Source organism: Papaver somniferum, chromosome 1 (assembly GCF_003573695.1).
Source record: "Papaver somniferum cultivar HN1 chromosome 1, ASM357369v1, whole genome shotgun sequence".
Taxonomy (NCBI): Eukaryota; Viridiplantae; Streptophyta; class Magnoliopsida; order Ranunculales; family Papaveraceae; genus Papaver; species Papaver somniferum.
The window spans coordinates 240,221,037-240,237,799 of record NC_039358.1 but is presented as its reverse complement, the minus strand read 5'-3'; positions in this window follow the sequence as shown (position 1 = coordinate 240,237,799).

Here is a 16,763-nt window from a genome sequence, read left to right as displayed (position 1 = left end):
AAATCTATCTTTCAATTTTGTGGAAACGGTTAAGATTTTTAGTGAAGTATCACAAAGGATTTTTAGTCGTACACTTCTATGAGCATTGTTTTAGGCGGGAAACAATTTTTAAAAATACTGATTCAATTCAATTTGTTTAGAATATGAGTGTCAATAAATTTATTCCAATTTTGTGCGCAATTGAGATTGGATCGCCATCTACTTTTTTGTAGTCATTTTTCATTTTATTTTATGGTGAAGTGTAAAGATGCAGAATTTCAACTGTGTTCTTAATTTAATTACACAAGCACAAAAGTTTGTAAAGAGATGTTCTTGACCAGTACTATCTCGTGATGCAGTATTTCAGCAGACACTCAGAGCCTATCGACGTTCATAAGGAATTCACTCAAGCAACACTCTCAAACTGCTGACGTTCTTAACGGATTCGGCGTTCTCATATCCAACCAACCCAATATTTTTTACAAATATTAAACTTAAACCTTAAAACACCTTTTTCTTGATCAAGATTCTAAAGTGACTTGGATTAAGACTTATGGCGTGATAGGTGCGAGCGAACACAGTTCTGTTTCGTAATAGTCTCTCTTTCGATGCCAGTGAGGAGAGACTTGTGGATTTCTCATTCCCTAAAGAAGCACAAATACGCCAGACGTTTGGGATATACGACTGTGTTGGGGTATTAGAAGACTGCCTTTCGTTTGTTAGTTATAATGTGCACATTAATCGCGTTGATGTTTGGTTGATGCAAGATTATGGAGTGGGAGAATCTTGGACTAAACGATTTAGTTTTAGCACCAAAAACATGCTGATCAATGGCTTGAAATTGATATGGTCTTTTACAAATATTGAGCTTCTAATCGATACTGGCTTCGGAAAACTGTTATATGACCCCAAGAATGATAGATCCAGACTCATAAAAATCCTGTAGGAGTAAAATATCGCACATTCATTATGTATGCGAAATAAAGGTCATCTAGTGTAAGCGAAGACCATCGCATATATTAAAATTAGGATGACGTATTTAATGATGTCAGCATAATCACGAGTAAAGTGTGATGATCTGTGCGAAAGTGTAAAGTATGCGAAGTTGAGAAAATGTACATGAGCCATTGTAACATACAGTGATTCCGAAAATAGGGGATCTATTAGCTGTCATCCACTATGTATTACCCTATATAAAGGGAAGGGAACTGTGTATTGTGGGATCCCTTTAGGGTGAGTGTTATACAAGAAATTAGGAGAGAGAAAGTTTATTTGGAGAGCAAGTAAAGTCTTTGTAATATTTTGTATTCAATCTTAAGATCTTGAGGAATGAACAAATGATTTTCACCATGATTTCTTAGAGAGATACTTAATCTTGAATGGATGTGGTTGTGGGATTTCCTGCAACTATATTTTGGCGCTAGAAACAGCTTAGAGTGATAAATCCTGTCAACGAGTTTGTAGAATCTTGAAAAATTGGATCTGGAGATTCTGGAGAAAATAAAGATGAAAAGCGAAGAATCTATGGGATCTATAGGAAAAATAAAAATCATGAAGATACAAGGAAGAGGTAGAGGCATACAGTGTAATTCTATAACTAAAACACCACTCTCTGATGCAGATTTTCAAGCAGAAATCACAGGAAGAATACATAAACGATATTATAAGGGAAAGAAGGTGACGATGGTGGAAAAAGAATCTCCTCTAAAGGAGTGGGAAAAATCGAAGATAACGTTTGCAGCAGATAAAATTCCTGAAGAAAATTTAAAGCGAACAGATCCATTGGTGATTACAATAACGGCTGAGCGAAGCAAAACTGGTGAAAGGACGGAAAACTCATAAGAATGGGCGATTAATAGAACGTTGGTGGATATCGGAAGTGCTGTTGATATCCTATTTTATCGTGCGTTCAGAGCCATGGGATACAGAGATGCGGACATGACATGTCCAGCTTACAATATACATGGATTTGATAAAACAATCACAAAACCAAAAGGAGAGATTACAATGCGAATACTGCTGGGAGAAGTAGAAGTGAAGGCAACATTATGTGTGGTTGATATCGAATCACCATACAACATGTTATTGGGGAGACCATGGGTGCACGCGATAAAAGTCGTAGCGTCCACACTACATCAATGCATTAGATTCCCAATTCCAAGTGGAATAGGTGAAATTAGAGGAGATGTTACAAGTGTGAAGATCTGCCATCAAGTAGATGTAAAAAATTATGAAGGACGTGCAAAGAAGCGAAAGGATCGCTGGAGAAAAGCAAAGGAGTTAAGGAAAGAAGAAGAATTTCGGATATACATGATTAGAGCGAAGGAAGGGAAAGGAATACCAAGCGAGATACCATAGAAGGAAGGTGAACCAGTTCATGAGATTAAGGAGTCAACACCAATGGGAGAACCAAGAGCGAATTTCACTGCAGCAGAACCAACGAAATAAGTAAATGTTGGTACAGAAGAAGAACCAAAAATACTGAAAATAGGAACTAAGATGGATAAAGAAGAAGAAAAAGAAAAGAAAAACAATTAACATCTTGCGCGAATATAGTGATATCTTCGCATGGAGTATGAAAGAAATGCCAGGAATAGATCCGTCTGTTGCATTCCATAAATTGGATATTAAAAAGAATGCAAAGCCATTTAAACAAAGAATAAGGAAGATCGCAACAACATATCATCCTCAAATAAAAACAAAGTTACAAAAGATATGATATGGATATGATGGACGTGGATGAGGAACATGGGAATCTTAAAGATTTATTGACAGATCGAAATTCAAACAGATGGGAGATACTATTAGATGGATCGTCTAATGGAGAAGGAAATGGTATTGGTATTGTCTTTATTTCACCAGAAGGAGCGTGAATGGCTTATTCATTCAGGTTGGAGTTCGCATACACAAACAATGAAACCGAGTATGAGGCAGTTGTACATGTATTGAAGTTAGCAATTGAAATGGAGGTAAAGGAAGCGCGAGTAACTAGTGATTCCCAATTAGTAATTCGACAGATAGAAGGTAAATATTGTACAAATGAACCATCTTTACATAAATACAAGAAATTGGTCATGGAATTAGCAGAGCGAATTCCAAACATAAGTTGGAGACATATGGGTAGAAAAGATAACAGGATCGCAGATGCATTGGCTTTCATACCCTCCATGTTAATAGATCAAATTGCACGAGATATAAAGATACAAACGCTGTATTTACCATCTATAAAGAAAGAAGACGAAACAGAATCACATGTGATGATAGTAGAAGACAAGGAATGAGAACAAATGAATTAAGACAAAGATTGGAGAACTGAGCTTCATTTATATCTAGACAAGGGAGAGATACCAAGAAAAAGATTAGAAGCACACAAATTAAAAAGTTGTGTGACGAATTATGAATTAAGGAATGGTATTCTGTATAGAAGATCATTTCTCGGACATTCGCTTAGATGTCTCACGCGAAAAGAAGGAATGGAAATCTTAAAGGCATTACATTATGGGGATGCTGGAAACCACAGTGAAGGAAGATCACTCGCATACAGAGCAAAGATACAAGGATATTATTGGCCTTACATGCACGAAGATGCAAAGCAAGTATCAACACGATGCGAAGAGTGTCAACGTCATGGGAAGAAAATACACGCACCGGGAGCAATGCTAAACACGTCAGCAAACGCATGGCCATTCGGAAAATGGGGAATTGAAATTGTTGGTCCGTTTATACCAGGAACATAGCAAAGAAGATATCTAATTGTCGCAACAGATTATTTCACAAAGTGGGCAGAAGTGAAAGCAGTTCAGCATATTCGTGATAAAGACATATTCACGTTTATTTTTGAAAATGTCATATGCAGATTTGGCATCCCTGCACAGTTAGTATCTGATAATGGAAAACAATTTGAGGGTGAGAATATAGATATGCTACTCTGCGTTCAAAATTCGAAGTGGAAAGTCTACGCCCCTATATCCGCAGAGTGATGGACAAGTAGAAGCGACCAAAAAAACAATTGCAAACACATTAAAGAAGAAGTTGGAAGGACATAATAAAGGTTGGTGCGAACAAGTACATAATGTAGTATGGGAATACATAACAACAAGAAGGGAAGCAACGGGAATGTCCCCTTTTTGTTTAACATATGGGGTAGAAGCAGTGTTACCAACAGAAGTCATTATCCCTACTACAAAGAAAGAAGCTTGGGAGAAGAATATAAGTGCGAATTTAATTTTAACAAAACTTGATGATCTGGAAGAATTTCGATAGGTCGCCTTGCAACATATGGAAAATTATCAAAGAAGATTAGCTCGAGAATACAATAAACGGGTTAAGATAAGAGAATTTCAACCAGGAGAATTAGTGTTGCGAGAAATACCGGTTTATCAGAAAGGAGGAGATGGGAAGTTAGAAAAGAAGTGGGACGGACCATATATAATAAAAAAAGAATAGTTGAAAATGGAGCTTATAAGTTGGGGGATCCCGAAGGAAAAGATGTAGGACGAAAATTAGATCGTCCTTGGAATAGGTTATATTTGAAGAAATATTATCCATGAACATACGCGGTATAAATCGCACAGGTAAAAAAATGTGAAATCAAGAATGTGAGTTCCTAATTTTTGAACATGGATGTAATATTCAATACAATAAACAAGTTTGAAGATTCCGTTCGTTCTCAAGAATTTCACTCATCAGAAAAAGGCAAGTGTAAGTCCTTATAATAAGACCTTAATATAAGGCAACAGAATATATAACCACAGAAGAGAGGCATCCAATTGTGGCGTGCACCCTAGTTCGCATAAATGCAAAAGGCAAAAAGTAAGACCTATCGCACGTCACATTTGGGGAAAACCTGGTAAGCATGACTCAAGGGAAAGCTACATCGACCCTGAAATTTAATTCATGGAGATTTGGGGTGAGAAAAAACGAAAAATCCCATCCAGGAGAGGTGCCTTGAATTTTCAGTCTAAGTTCATTGCCTTAGATTGGAAAACCAAGGTAAGAAAGTCTCTCGTAAGGAGTGCAGAAACTCGATCAGGGCGCCGAGGTACACGGTTGAGTCAAGAGTGCCTGGGGCGTCTAGAGCGTACCTTTCCACTCTTGACAAGTCCTGACTATGATGCACTCTGTCCGAAGATACCCCACTTAGGGTGCGGTCTCGTAACCATAAACCTTATCGATGGAGGGATAAGAGGCTGCGAAATCAACTGGTTGTTGTATTACCGGATGGAAGGAGCCAACCTTAACCTGATAGAGGTAAGCTTCCTTGAAGGGGAAACCAAGTGGAATATAAGGACGACACCCTCCATTAGGAAGCTGAATTGTGTCAAAAGACGTAAATGTCATGAGGCTTTTTACTCAAGGGAGTATCAAGGCTTGTCATATTTACGCACGAGAAAAACCTGAAGAGGCAATAATACAAGAATATGATAAGGCGAGATCAAAGGGTCCTTACATTTAGGTGTAAGGACCGCCTGCGATCTCGTCACGGAAAAATAAAAGATAAATTAAGGCAAGATAAGACATTTACTTAGGAAGGCAACATAAGACCTCATGAGAAAAGTTATATATAAACTAATGTTGTTTTGCAGGGAATTCACGAAAAATAGCAGGGTTCATAAATTCATATACTTGTTTCTTACAAGACATATAATAAGAGGCAAGTAGGGGAGTTAAAATAAAAAGATATTATCTTTCTTGATTAAGAAACAAGTTCAGAATGTATCAAAATATAAGAGGGGAATTCAGATTATTAAGGAGTGAGAAGACTAAGCATTGTTGGAAGGTACATCTTGTTCAATCAAAGACTTTTCAGCATCAATCTTGTGTCTTGGATTTGGTCCTTAGCTTCGGCATTAGTCTTATCAACAGAATCAACATTGCCAGATTTGTTCTTCTCAAGTTGATCCTCTGAAAAGGAAGCATCAATATCATCTTCATGATCTTTTTCATCATCGCTTATAAATTCTTAGTCACTATCCGGTTCTGGATACTTCTCGTCTTCGCTTATATTAAGGGGAGGGACAGTTACTGGAGAAAGAGAATTGCTCAGAAGGATTTGATTAACTAAAGTTTGAGCATTAACATGAGCCTTGCGAATAACTTCTTTCTCAACATTTCTAGCATTGATTTCGACGAAATTTTGAAGATATGTGAATCTTCTTCGCGCCCGGTATCGAGAAGCAGTAAAAGAAACTTCAAGATTCATATAAGCAATCTCCAGGTTCGTACGATCCTTGCAAACTTTAGCTAAGTCAGATCTCAACTGGGATATAGTGGATTGATTCGACTTTTCAGACTCCGCAAAAATTAATATGGAATCATAATTTGAAAGCAAAAATTCGAAGAAATAAATAAAAAGATTAGAAATTTAAGGCAGTCAACTCTAGCTGACTACCTTCGCAGAATTTAAAAAGGGCAAGAGTGTTATTCTTCATATTTTCCATAGCTTTATCGAAATCGTCACCAACTAAACCATTGAGACGAGATCGAATCTTCTTTTTATCAGCAGAGAGAGAATTATTATTTTTCTTAAGGTCATCATGAGAATGCTTCAGTTGATCATATTGTTCTTGAAGTTGGTTCATCTTCACAGTCAAGTTTATTTTACTTTGGATAACTTTTTCGTTCTGGGTGTTTAATTCCTTAAATGATGCTTCATGCTGAACTACTTGTGAACGAGGAGCTTCTTCTTGGTCATCATTTATTTTCTGGAGAATTAAGTACTGATGCGAAAACATTGCTTCTTTTTTTAAAAAAGAGTGTTTCTCCATAAAAAGAGTATGGTTCTCTTCTGATAAGGTTTGATGTCTTAAATCAGCACTATATAACAAGTTAGACATTTGGGAAATCTGAGCATTTAATACTTCAATCTCTTGATTAAGATGACTATTTTCATGAGTTAGATTGTTATTCTGGTCAAGCGAATATGAATGTTGGTTATTTAATTGATTTAATTGAATCTGCAACGTCTCATTATTCGCACGAGTATCTTCATCAAGAAATTGGAAGGTGAATTTCTCCGCAACTCGCTTCTGGTTTAAATCTTAATAAATGCATGGAGAAGTTTAAAAAGTGGGGATAAGCGAATAAATATACTACAAGAAACAATAAGTGAAAAGAAAAATACCTCTAAGTTTTTGGTTCTGGTTGTGAAGACCTCCAGAACCAAGGATTGCAACTTGGAGTTCTCCTTTCAGTTTACCAACTTCCTTTTCTAAAAGAGTGTTCTGGTGTGAAAGTTCTAGTTGAGAGCAGCTAGATTTAAAATGTCCTTCAGCCAAAATCATTCGACGATGAGATTCCTAAGGAAGAAAGAAAGTAAGGATAAATAATAAATATATTATAATCAAAAGAACACATACAAGAGATACTTACCAAGACATCTAGAGCGGCATGAAAACTTGGATCAATTTGAGAATGTATCTCATCTCTTGTAGCTTTATTAGAAGGAAATTCACATAGAAGTTTACTTAAAGCAGAACATATGCGAATTTTGTGAGGATCACTGGTGGATGACTGAGCAGAATTGATAATGTCAAGTAAAGTTTGAGAAGCAAACTTTACACTGTCCAAGGCTTTCCTATCAAGAGAAAGGGATTCCAATAATAAAGAGGAAGATGAAGAAGGGGAAATAGAAATAGAAGGAGGAGAAATGGTAAAATTCGCAAAGTTGAAAATATCCATATTATTTTGAATGGTGTTGGTGCTTATGGGAAAAAGAGAGTTCACAAAGGTTGAAACAGTTTGAACAACATCCGAAGCAAACGTAGAAGCAGGAGTGGGGGTACCCTGTAGACCTTGATTAATAACGGTTTTCTCTTCAGGAGGAAAAATTTCTTCGAGAGTAACAGAGACATTCTCATAAGAAGGAAAAATATTAGTTTGAACTGGAGATGGAGGAATGACGTCTGCGACGCCAAATTCAGGAATAAAAATATTTGATTTAAGAGATGTGGGCTTGCGAACTCTCTTAAGTTTCGGTCATTTCCCTCCACCTATCTCACAATCGTAATCCTGCGAAAACAACGCAGATAAGAAATAGAGGCAACAATATTGTTTGATAAAAATAGAATATTTCTTACTCCTTTGTTGTGCGAAGTCTTCCTCTTGAGAGATTCTTTGTCCTTGATATCTGAAGAAGATTTAGAGTTGGAAACAGTTACTTTGAGACCACTCGAAGAGGAACTTTTCCTGCAAACAGTAGGGGAGTTAAGTTAATCATGACATCAACAATCGTGATCGACATTAACAATTATGATCAATAATCGTAGTCAACAGAAGAAAAAGAGGATGATTTTGATAGAACCCACAAACCTTGGATTTGGATCCATGAGAATAATGGTGATAAAACAGCAGCAGCAGTAACAGATGAATCAGGGAAGTAGAAGTCTCGAGGAAAAGGAGATATAAACAAAATCAACGAAGAAGTTATTTCTCAAAGATAAATCAATAAATAGAGAAGAAAGATGACCGGTTAGAGACGGGTTATATCGGTAAAAAGAAGAAGAATCGACACGTGCAGAAAGAAAGGCTGAAATTACGGAAGAATGTCGGCAAAATGAAATATGAAGAAATAAACATGTGCGATAAGTTGGATTGAGAGTTTCTCACGTCGCTCACTCTATAAAGAGAACGGTGTGAGAAGAGGCAAAATGTAGGAGTGAAATATCGCACATTCATTATGTATGCGAAATAAAGGTCATCCAATGTAAGCGAAGACCATCGCATATATTAAAATTAGGATGACGTATTTAATGATGTCAGCATAATCACGAGTAAAGTGTGATGATCTGTGCAAAAGTGTAAAGTATGTGAAGTTGAGCGAATGTACATGAGCGATTGTAATGCACAGTGATTCCGAAAATAGGGGATCTATTAGCTGTCATCCACTATGTATTACCCTATATAAAGGGAAGGAAACTGTGCATTGTGGGATCTCTTTAGGGTGAGTGTTGTACAAGAAATTAGGAGAGAGAAAATTTATTTGAAGAGCAAGTAAAGTCTTTGTACTATTTTGTATTCAATCTTAAGATCTTGAGGAATAAACAAATGATTTTCATCATGATTTCTTAGAGGGTTACTTAATCTTGAATGGATGTGGTTGTAGGATTTCTTGCAACTACAAATCCAGGGCATGCATGACATTGATATGCAATGCAGCGTGCTGCTGCATTACGTAGAGAGCTTAGTTTCACCTAACTCGATCGATAAAGGTATCATTTCCAAAAGTTTGCCTAGGCAAGACGGAACACCTGTTGATATGGTCTTCAATGGATTACCTTTACTCTGATCTCGTCGTGGACAATTATAAGATTTTGGAAATATAAATTTTGGTGGTGTATCGAATTTGCATTTGTGTGCACTGGTCCACTGGAGTTGTTTCATTTGTTTTTTGTTTATTGATTTTCGTGGAAAAACTATTTCACCTTAGAGAATATTTTCATGCAATTGAACTATTACTTTTGCACAAGTGATAAATACACCAATGTTGTTTTGTGAAATGTTTTCTTAATACTGCCACACAAAAGAACGAATCATGTTCGGTGTTGCAGAGAATATAACATATATACAGATGGATATTCATTCAAATAGTTTTATCCTTGGGATGTTGGAGAAAACTGAAAGCATGTAAACAAGATTCAAGAGATGAACACCTTTCTTTGAACGTTGTGGAAAATCGAGTGAAGGCTAAAATTTGCTGTTAAGTATGACTAATGGTTTTTGATATATTAGTATAGTGTTAAGTTATGGAGAAATAAATTTTTAAAAATAATTATGCAATTCAATCTGTTTACAATATGAGTCTGTCAATAGCTTTACCTATCTTGTGCGCAATTGAGATTGGACCGCCATCTAATATTTTGTAGTCATTTCGTTTGGGATCTTATGATACAGTGTGCCGGTGAATTATGTAGAGAGCTTTGTTTCACCTAACTCGATTGGGATCTTATAATATGGAATTGAGCTTAACTACTTCCACCAAGATAATTCAAGTTGATTAAACAGAATGAGGTTTTTGATAATTCCTTAGTTTACAAACACTTTCCAGTGCCAAGAAGTCGAGGTTTCTGATGTGATTGCTCAGTTTACATACATTTGAAAGGAGAATCGTATAAGCATTTTACTCTTGTCTCATCTGCAATTGAGAATTGTTCGTCTTGTTTTTGCTCCAATGTTATAGGAATCAATTTGCTTCAAGTTCCTTTCACAGTTTTCTCAGTTCTTTTTGGTGGAAAGGTATAGTAAAATGAAAGCAGCTTTGCTGTTTCTGTTCTCATTGTTTAGAGAAACACATAACATTTGCATTTGTGAAGAGATGCATCTAGACATTATAGATTTTGGAAATACAAATGTTGGTGGAACATCAAATTTGCATTTGTGCACATACAAGTAGTTTCATTTCATTTTTATTTTCTTGTATTTTGATAGAAAAACTATTTCCTGCCAAACAGTAACACACAATTTTCTTTTTGATCGGTCAATAGGAAATGATTCATTGAAAAAGAGGTACTTAAGAGGATACCTCAACCCAATAAATACAACCGACACAAAAAAGGAAACCGAGTTTGGAATCGATCACCTTTTTGGAAAAGGAAACCGACACAAAGCACAGTAACACACAATTACTTCACCTTTTTGAGAAAGTTTTTTTTCTTTCACATTACCACGTACAAAAGAATGAAAATAAGCAGAGGAAAGCGTTAAGAATACGATTGATATATATTAGTAATTCAATTATTGGAACGGATTGGAGAAAACTAAAACAATAAAAACCAATAATATATGATTGTTGTCTTATTTTTGACGATGTGTTTATAAAAAAGAGGTATTTGTTAAAACTGGTGCGTTTGTATCTCTATCATGAGTAAGGGAATACTAGCAGGATATGAATAGTCTGGATCGATGTCTATATACATACCCCCTAGCATATGGCGCCAGCCTTGATTTCTTGAGCAGAAAATACCAATTGGTCCTACAAATAATATATTAGAGAGAGTTTAGTCCAATTGACCTAGTCAATTGTCTGTTTAGTCCTATTTGGTCATAAAAATTATAGTTTGGTTTTAGGGTGATGTCATGGATGATGTAAATGTCATCTTGTAGTGGCAGAAATACCCTTTTGGATAATGACCATATATGTAGTTAAAAAGTAAGAGAAAAAAATCATTCTTAGATTTACTTTCTCTCTTCTATATTTTCAGATCTAGAATTTCTCTCTCTATTTTTCTTTTTTATTTTCTTCTTGCTAGTGATGAAGAAGATGATGATGAACGATTCTCTCTTCTCTCTATTTTTTTCTCTGCTAGTGATGAAGAAGATGAACGATGATGATGATGAATACGATGAAGTTTTGCGGGTTATTTTTTTTTTGATGTTTTGCTTCTGTTTTGATAATGAAGATGGTGAGGTTGAAGATTCTGCTGCTATTTATGATGATGATGAACCTTTATCATCTTACATGCTTGGGTAAGTTTCGGATCTACAAAAGAAGATGAAGATGACGGAGTTCATTTCTGGAATGAACTCTGGTTTTTGATGAAGATTTTGATGTTTTTCCGTCTGTTGTTGCTGCTGATGATGGAGAGGATGAAGATGATGAAGATGAGTTGTTGTTGCTGATGAAGAAGATGAAGATGACGGAGTTCATTTCAGGAATGAACTCTGGTTTGTGATGAAGATTTTGATGTTTTTTCTTGATGAAGATAGATTTATGTTTTTCTTCATCGCTGCTGCTGCTATAGTTGAAGATGATGAATTTGATGAAGTTCATTCTTGAAATGAACTCTGTTTTCTTTTGAAGATGATGATGAAAACGATGAAAATGATGAAGACGGTGATAGATTTATGTTGAAGATGACGATGAAGACGATAGATCTTGATTTTTTGATGTTTGTTGCTCGTGTTGAAGATCTTGAATTTGATGTAGTTGTTGATGATGAAGAAGAAGAAAACGATGACGATGATTTCATGGATCTGTTGCTGCTGCTTTTTGAAGACAACGAAGATGATGAAGATGATGCTACTGCAGTTCATTTCTACGAATGAACTCTGATTTTTATGGATTTTTTTTGTGTGTGTTCATGTAAAGAATGAACTCTGTTTTTTTAGGTTTTTATATGGAGTTCATTTCTGGAATGAACTCTGTTTTTTTAGGTGATTATACGGAGTTCATTTCTGGAATGAACTCTGTTTTTTAACTGATTATATGGAGTTCATTTCTGGGAATGAACTCTGGTTTTTTATATGGAGTTCATTTCTGGAATGAACTCTGGTTTTTTTATGTTTTGTATGGAGTTCATTTCTGGAATGAACTCTGTTTTCTTAGGTTTTTATATGGAGTTCATTTATGGAATGACCTCTGGTTTTTTTTTTATAAGGAGTTCATTTCTGGAATGAACTCTGTTTTCTTAGATTTTTATATGGAGTTCATTTCTAGAACGAACTCTGATTTTCTTAGGTTTTTATATGGAGTTCATTTCTGGAATGAACTCTAGTTTTTAGGTGATTTCTGAAAAAATAAGTAGAAATTAACAGGAGTTCATTTTGACGAATGAACTGCTACAAAAAATAAGTAGAAATTAACACGGAAGGGTACTTTCGTCCATTTAATATTTTTAAATAATTATGGACCAAACAGTAAAAGCGTTTGACCAAAGGACTAAACTAACATGGACCCACCTAAAAAGGACCAAACGATTATTTTCCCATTTCTTGAGGGTACAATTATCTGCAAGAAGAGGTTTTCCAGTGGAACTAAATATCTTGCTTAGATCTAATTCATTCTATAAGTGCAAAAGCATTCCATAAATCATAACCCAAATGGGAACTGACTTAATTCTAGAGATTGATTTTTCAATCATGGAGACTATGGTGTCACAATGAATCTAGCTTGATGCTTACTTAACTTTTTAACTTCCACATTTTGTTCATAGACTTTTGAACAACCAAAAAAAGAAAGTTTTTTCCCCATGAAAAACCCAAGTACAAGTTTTCTACATTTTCTAATATCTTCTGGTGAGAAGGTTGTCATGTTTACAAAAAAAATCTATCTAGAAACTTAAACTTAGAATGGATAGAGCCAAAAATAATATTTGCCGCAACTTATGCAATGTCAACAATGAATAAACGAATACATATACATTTTGATGTGATGCTAAAATTTATATGCTTTATAGATCACAACAAATGAATAGCTCATGTAATGTTCGTTTACGATTTAGAAAATAAATTATCAAAGTAGAATCTTAAGTTCTTAACCATTTGATAAATGGAAAAGTCGGAGTTTAGTTTTTGGACACCTACTAACATAAATTTCGTTGGGAGTCATCGTTTTTGAGTTGATTATAAGAAAATTCTAGGGTTTTGAGTTCACTTTTTGAATCTTCTTCGAATCCGAGAGAAGTTGAAAATAAAAATGAAAATTGTTATTGACAAAATTGAGTCAACGGTCTTGTATGATAAGTCAAATGGATTTCGGGTCGCGGGTACCATACGAGTCAGCTTGTTTTGTGTGATTAGTCGAACCAACTTCGAGTCAGGAGTTATGTACGAGTCAAGGGGTTCTGTACGAGTCAGCTGGTAACTCAGACGTTTTAAAATAATGAAAAAAAGATTAGCAACCATCCACTAAGGTTTTAGCAAAGTAAAATCAAAACTAGTGGTAAAAATCCAAGGTGACCAAACTTGTGGTACAAAAACCCCACTCAAATGTTGAGATCCATTAAAACTCCATCTTAAAAAAATTGATACAAAAATCCCGAATTTTTAAAAATTGATACAAAAACTCCAAATTTCAAATTGGTTTCATCAAATTATTTAGGATTTTTGTGCTACTTTTGTTTTGATGGGTCTTTTATGTTACTTTTATTTTGATTGGTTTTTTGTGGATGGATAGTGACAGCTTTGGGATTATAACTCGCGGACACAAAAAAAACTAGAATTATGCAAGTTTTAAAACTTACATGTAATGTATATCCATGTCTAAATGTCACGGGGCTGATAATATCGCTAAAACTTGACCCGATATTGAAATTTGGCTGCATTCACGTTTAGAATTTGGATGTTTTGTTCTAAATTCAATAATTACACCACCAATGGAGGGGCGACGTGAAGTGTTTTATGGTTGTCATCCTTCTTGAAAGCTAATCTCTAAAAAAATTCAGCAGTCTCAACTCTCAAGCTTTTAGTGATGATGGAGTAATCATTTTCGTTTCACTTTTGTACTTTTTGTTCGTGATCATTCCGTAACCTAACTCTTTATCCGATACCAATTGCTCCCAACCATGTGTATCAGAGTCGACAGTTAGTAATACCTTAACGGTGTCCGGCAAAGAGGTACTGGTGCTCAAAAGGAACCCGATAATACCTTTTCAGTTTACTCCAACGCCTCATGAAAGAGTTACGATTTTGTACACGGATTTATATAAGTTTCTGACTTATTAACTCCAATTGACCTTTTAAACAAGCATGAAACTTCTGAATGAATTCATAGAAAGAGGACGGTGTAAGAAAATCAGACAAGCATATATATATATGGTTATGGTGGTACTAAAGGGCATCAAAATCTAGCACTTAATTACATAGACACTTAAATTTATAGTCTTATAATGAATGTCACAAGTGACAACAAATGTATGAATCATGTCATCTTAAGTTCCTTTTCTAACAAGAATGAAAAATCATCAAAAAGTAGTTGGAAACTTTTAAGGGTTGCACAAGCCAACTCATTCATGGAGATACAACGTATTTTTAAGGTGTAATTAGACCCGATTGGAAAGACAAAGAAGGAAAAAAAAAACGAGAATTATGCAAGTTGTAAAACTTACATGTAAAGTATATCCATGTCTAAATGTCACGGGGCTGATAATATCGCTAAAACTTGACCCGATATTGAAATTTGGCTACATTCACGTTCAGAATTTGGATGTTTTGTTTTTCAGTTTTGGTACGTTTATGAATTTTACACCTCCAAGACAAAATTTTGAACCCGGATTCAAGCCAAAAAAGTTTGATTTTCAGAAAAAAGAAATGAATTTTAAAGATCGCATAGTTATTGGGTCTCATGTCATTCAGATGCGATTCATTATTTCCTATCCGTTAATCATAATTCGTCGTTCATCATTAAAGTTTTGAGAAAGTTTTTGCAGCTATTAAAAAAAATCTAATTTGGTTTGGTTGAAAATTTGTAAATGATAGAGTCCAAAAGGTTATTTGAATGCTAGCAAATGCTAACCTACATCTCTTCCATACAGTGAATGTATTAGAAGATTTCTTTAGATGTAAATTAAAACATAACCATACTTTAAGATTGCTTTCTGAATTTCCACTCGCCCAGGCTTTCCATCTCCAACGTAATCTTAGCTACCATTCTTTCTTTTTTATGAAACTAAGAAGAATAGATTGATATTTAAGAGAGTACATAGTTTGCATCTTGCATCCTCTCCTAGTTGTAATGTTCCTAGGAGGAGCAGATAACCATACTCTGTAAAGTAATGCTCCTCTTGGAGGATGAGACCAGTGCAAGTTAGACCTATTCTGCCTGGTTGTGTTATTAGGTTTCCTATTGGGACATCTTAGCAAATTCATATATGAATTTCCTGTACTTTTGAATAATGTTGTCTGGTGAAATGGTAATGCCTTTGAAAAAGTTTTCACATCTTTCTGACCAAATACACCAGGCCACAATTGTTATCTTACATATTGTATCTTCTTCAAATTCCCTACCTTGCAACTTGTCAAGACAACTGGTAATCCAATTTTGTTGGGAAAATTGGCACCCCGAGCGCAGCGGAATCACAAGATCACAAAGGGCAATTGGTGATTTGAACTAAATATGGGAGAAATAATAAAAGAGACAGAAGATAAAGAAGCACACACAACCACAACACAAGATATACGTGGTTCACCTTTACAGGCTACATCCACGGCCAACACCACCAGAAAAACTTCCATTAAATCAAAGACCATTACATGATCTTTCCGCAACCCAAGGAAAGATCAAAGAGTTAACAAGACATACCCGAGAACACCATTGAAGAAACCATATGAACCAATTCTCTAACCATTCCTCGAACCAGCCTCATGTCTTCTCTTTTACATTGTCTGCTAGTAACAGGGGAGAAACATGGAAACACTAGAAACTAGGTTTAGGGGAACGCCCCAATCCTAAACACTAGAACACCAAAATTCTCTCTCTACAAGTTTTTCTCTTACACCGATATTGACCTTCATGGTAGCACACGACCCTCCCTAACAAAGTGACCAAAATCCTAAGCATAAGGTTTACCATTCTTGTAGGTTGGATTTTTTTTACAACTCTACAATACTAACACTATATATAGAGAACACAAACTTTTCCCTCAAGAAACCTTAGATTTAGGACCAAGCTATTTTTCCTAACTTGGTTCTTAAATTCCTAAACTTTAGGATCAAGTTTGCACAAGATAAAGTTTGACCTTTGGTCAAACTTTGCACCACCGACTAAACCCACAATTCTCCACCTCGGATCATGCTTCCAAGCATGAGACGATCAAACAGAGAATCACCTTCATCTGGTTTCATGTCATCTCTATATACCCGTAGAATTGCTTTTGAAACTCAAACCCGAACTTCCATCTTCATAGAACCATCTCTTCGACCAAAACACCATGACGTTGATAAAAGTATTCAATACTTTCAAAATTGATCATGTTTCACAAACAACATGAAAATATTTAATCACCATCAACGAATCCTTGAACAGACTCCACCATTGATCACCAAGAGAACCATCAATAAAAAATCACCGC